The following is a 4,808-nucleotide window of genomic DNA, read 5'->3' on the forward strand; positions in this document are numbered from 1 at the left end:
CTACACCGAAGATGGTTTCCTGAAAGTGAAAGGGAACCGACTTTATGTTCCTAAAAGAGGAGATCTGCGAAGGGCTCTTCTAGCGGAATGCCACGCTACTTTGTGGGTCGGCCATCCCGGTGAGGAACGCACCATGGCATTGCTTCTCCGTACATATTATTGGCCTCGAATGGTCGATGACATCGCTCAGTATGTGAAGACTTGTCTAGTATGCCATAAGGATAAGTCAGACCGCTTGATGCAGGCAGGGCTCTTGGAACCACTAGCTGTCCCAAAAAGACCTTGGGAAAGCGTTTCCCTGGACTTCATCACCGGATTGCCCAAGGTCGGAGATCTCACAACTATCTTGGTTGTGGTGGATCGGTTTTCCAAGTATGCTACCTTTATAGCAGCCCAACAATATATATCAGCAGAAGATACATCTCGACTATTCTTCTCTCATGTCGTCAAATATTGGGGCCTACCTAAAGACATTGTTAGTGATCGCGACTCACGCTTCACTAGCAATATTTGGACCCAACTCTTTAAGTGTCTCGGGTCAAAATTGAGTCATAGCTCAAGTTTCATCTGCAATCTGATGGCCAGACGGAGCGATTCAATGGCATGCTAGAGGAATATCTCCGGCACTTTGCGACCGGATCGCAGAAGAACTAGGTGAAGCTTCTGGATGTTGCTCAACTGTGTTTCAATTCACAAAAGAGCTCAAGTACCAACAAAACCGCTTTTGAAATTGTTACCGGACAGCAATCGCTACTCCCACACACAGTGAACGCACCAAACATGTCAAAATCTCCTCGGGCTGCTAGTCTCAAAAGAATGGAAGCAAAATTTGGAGATAGTGCGGAGCTATCTTGTCAAAGCCCAAAAGCGGATGAAGAGGCATGCTGATCAGAATCGCCGCTCTGTTGAATACCAAGTGGGAGACAAAGTAATGGTCAAAATCCCAAAGCGGTACTTGTTTGCAGGGGTCCATGACCCTCGCCTATTGCAAAAATATATTGGACCCTTGTCCATTGAAAGGCGCATTGGGAAAGTTTCATACCGGGTGGATACCCAGCTTGGTGGAAAATCCATCCTGTTTTCCATGTCAGTCTCCTGAAACCTTTTCGGGAAGATATGAAGGATCCTTCACGAAGCCAACTCACAATACCAAGTATTCGAGGTCCCAATTCAACCGGGAAAAGGCGTGCTGAAGCTATTCTTGATAATCGAGTGATTCACGCCTCAAGAAAAGATCACCAGGAGTTCTTGGTGAAATGGCAGGGATGTGATGCAGAGGAGAATACTTGGGAGAGAGGAACAAACCTCAAAGCCTACAAGAGCCTGATTGATGATTACCTTGCAAGGAAGGCGCCGAGGACGTCGCCAACTCAGGTAGGGGAGAATGTCATGGGCGGCTTTCCAACTATGCCCCATGACCCCTTGGACGCCCCGTGGCGTCCTGGTCAGCTTCCCAACGCTCGTCGCCACGGTCGGCCCCGTGGTCTCGGCAGCTCCAAGTAACAAGCGCGCATGTGCCTCTGTTGCCCCACCGATAGCCATCGCCAGCGCCCAGCCACAGGCAGATGCCAACAGCGCCGCGCGCACAGACAATGCCACGCGCGCAGACCCTGATGCTAAAGACAAAGTTGCTGCCAACGGACTTGTTTCTGCTTTGTAGAAGACTAAGTCCTTTTCATTGTAAATATAGAGTAGTTTTACTGCATTTTCTTTAACTGTGATTTTCCAGCTTTCATAGGTCTAGTCATGTAACTTTGGTTTATTTTTTTTAAGCATTATTAAGGGGGACCAAGCAATCAAACTTTCAAGCAAGCAAACAATTCTCTGTACTGGTGTCTCTCCTCCCGACACCGTGTTGTTTTTCGGTAATAGCTTTCATTTAATGCAATCAAGCTTTCTTTCATTCTCAATTCTCTTTTCTGCTCTCTCTTTCAATTGATCACGACATTGGTTTTCTCGTACGGCACTGACAATCTAGTCTAGCGTACGGAGGGGACCTCAGTTGGCGGACAACAATCGCACTGACATCGGTTGCTTAGCCTTACGTCGCCCTTCCAAGGAACTTCAGGAAAGCGCCGCGTAACATTAATCACGCTTTATTAATTATTAAGATTGTTTCGTCCAAAGTGGCGCGAACGCATACCTTGGTTTTAATGTTGTAAACCATAATTATATCACGCGAACGTATACATAATCACGATAATTTATTTATTAATACACACGTAAAGTATTCTAACGCATTTATGAATACTAACGACCTAAGCATGCTCCTAACGATCAAAACAATTGAATAATGCAATAAAGGTTACAGTTTCAATATTCATTTCAATTTAGCCCAACGACCCTACGGCCCATTTCTTTCATTATCCAACATAGACCAATCATTCTAATTATTTAGCTAACACCCACATATCTTCCTTAATTAATTTGCTCAAAACAAAGCTGAATCCATGCAGATTTGAACAGTGATAAAAAATATAAAAAAATCACTAAGAGCAATGATTGATCACGAAGCAAGGAGCCATATTGCCAAAACAACACATAAAATTAAATAGGAACAAAATGAACAGAGGAGTGAATAATTGAACCTTAGAATAGCATAATCGGATTTTCGTCGAAGCTTTTAGAAGCGTACATGGATTTCCAACCAGAAACCAATCAGAGTTGGCGAACTCGAAGCGGAACCGCGAACGGAACTCAAACCAGAAGCCAACGACAGTACCTCGACTTGCGACCAGGAGCGGCTCAACGAAATTAGTGGCCTAAAGCCAAATTGTATTAAGAGGCCTATTTCACAAAATTCAGGTAACAGTGAGACACAAAAGATCTCATGTTCTAATCAATGAGTCAATTAAACATTAGAAAGTAGTTAAATCAAAGAAACAAATCTTGAAATTGGAAAGCGAAATCTCAAAGTCATGTGAAAGGAGGAAAAATTAGAACAGAAGAGGAAAATAAATATACTACTAACAAGACAGAGATTTATCGCTCTTTAATCACTCATCTGTGCATTCTTAACCAAATATTAAAATTTGGACTCTTAAGAGTAATCGCATAAGATATATACTAATATATAATAGGGATCTTTACACAAATAGCCGGTCATATTCACTATTTACTTTTTCTAGTCATATACATAGATTATACGTTGATTATACACAATTATTCATATATAATACATAAATTATGCATATGTTATACCTTCATCGGCTATTTTTGATTTAAGTGGTTGGGTGGATAACTATTTGGGTTAATTTTTCTACGTAATAATATAATATAATATTTTTGGGACCCTCTAGAATTTGGGGCCCAAGGTAATGGCTTGAGCAGCCTTACCCTCCATCCGGCCCTGCTTGCGACTGAAACGGAAACTCGGACAACAACTTTCGATGACCTCGAAGCTCACCGGAAAAATCGAACAGATCTTATGGATGCAATCAACGATTCTGGTGTTGCTATTGCTATTATTTCACCCACTTATGATTCGTCGAGATGGCGTCTCGAGGAATTAGCGATGATATGTGAGTTGGGTAAACTCGTTCTGCCCGTGTTCTACCGGGTTGACCCGTCAGATGTGCGAAGGCAGAGAGGACCGTTTCAACATGATTTTGAGAGTTTGAAAGGAAGGTTTGGAGTGGAAAGGTGGTAAGATGGAGAAATGCTATGGAAAGAGTTGGTGGAATCTCCGGCTGGGTTTTTGGAGTTGAGGGGTCTGCCCTTTTTTTTTTATAGAGTTAGTAGGAATTTTAGGAGATTAAAAGGTAGGTTAGAGTTTGATTATAATTGAGTTTAACTATGGGTGTAAGAATTGATATGGGCCATTAGATTGAAGAGGAATCGATGACTAAGATTAAATCTTGTATTTAAGTGGAGAGTGGACTAATGGGTTGTGAAGAATGTGCCTTTGTCTTGCTGGGTCACTAAAATTCGAAAATGAGCTCCCAATTTACCCAAATTTAATTCTTTCACATTGAACAAAAATAAAAAATAAAAATAAAAGTACTACCAAAATATACTAATTAATAGGAGAATAAGTATTATAAAATTATTTTTGTATTGTTAAACTTATGTTTTTTTGAAATTAAAATTAAAAGTTGACTGAAATCCTATTAAAAATGAAAATAAGTAAATACTACTTTTAAAAGTTGCGTGAGTCAAAAATTACGTGCTTACAAGGACAATATGAACTTATGCAAGTTTGATAGATCTTAAGGAAAAGTTTGTAAATTCTAAAACATCTGGTCACATTTTAAAGAGGATGACATGAAATGGGGTTATATTTTTCAATCGCCGGATATTTTTTCGGTCGTTGGATATGTTTCCGGATAGATTCATTTCTCTCCCCACGTTAGTGTATTGTTTGGATCAATTAGGGGTGGCAAACGGGTAGGTCGAGTCGGATATGGTTCAAGTCGAAAATGAGTAATAAAAAAATGGATAAATTATCTGACCCGACCCATATTTAATACGGATAAGAAACGGGTTAACCGGCGGATAATATGGGTAATCATATTATCCATGACTTCTTGAATATGATCATTTTTTGGAGAATTCCTAATCTCCCAAACTTGAGAAACCCCCAATTTGAGGTTTTACAAATGTAAAAATTAAACACATTAGTTATTCATCTAAATGGATAATATGGTTCTTATCCATATTTGACCCATTTTTAAAAAATTCATTATCCAACCCATTTTTAATGGATAATACGGGTGGTTAACTGTTTTCTTTTAACCATTTTTGTCACCACTAGGTTCAATATTGGGAAATTTTCTTTGATTTAAAATCTAATAGAGTTTCTTGTTATT

At 40.1% G+C, this 4,808-nt stretch overlaps 1 long non-coding RNA gene across 1 annotated transcript; it reads right to left on the bottom strand.

The window, feature by feature from the left end:
- Nucleotides 1–2,410: 2,410 nt before the first annotated feature.
- Nucleotides 2,411–3,598, bottom strand: LOC104117262 (uncharacterized). Its single transcript, XR_001973447.3, has 2 exons — nucleotides 3,202–3,598; nucleotides 2,411–2,787 (listed from the first exon to the last, which is right to left on the bottom strand). It is a non-coding gene; the product is annotated as an uncharacterized lncRNA (long non-coding RNA).
- Nucleotides 3,599–4,808: the final 1,210 nt, after the last annotated feature.

Source organism: Nicotiana tomentosiformis, chromosome 11, assembly GCF_000390325.3.
Source record: "Nicotiana tomentosiformis chromosome 11, ASM39032v3, whole genome shotgun sequence".
Taxonomy (NCBI): domain Eukaryota; kingdom Viridiplantae; phylum Streptophyta; class Magnoliopsida; order Solanales; family Solanaceae; genus Nicotiana; species Nicotiana tomentosiformis.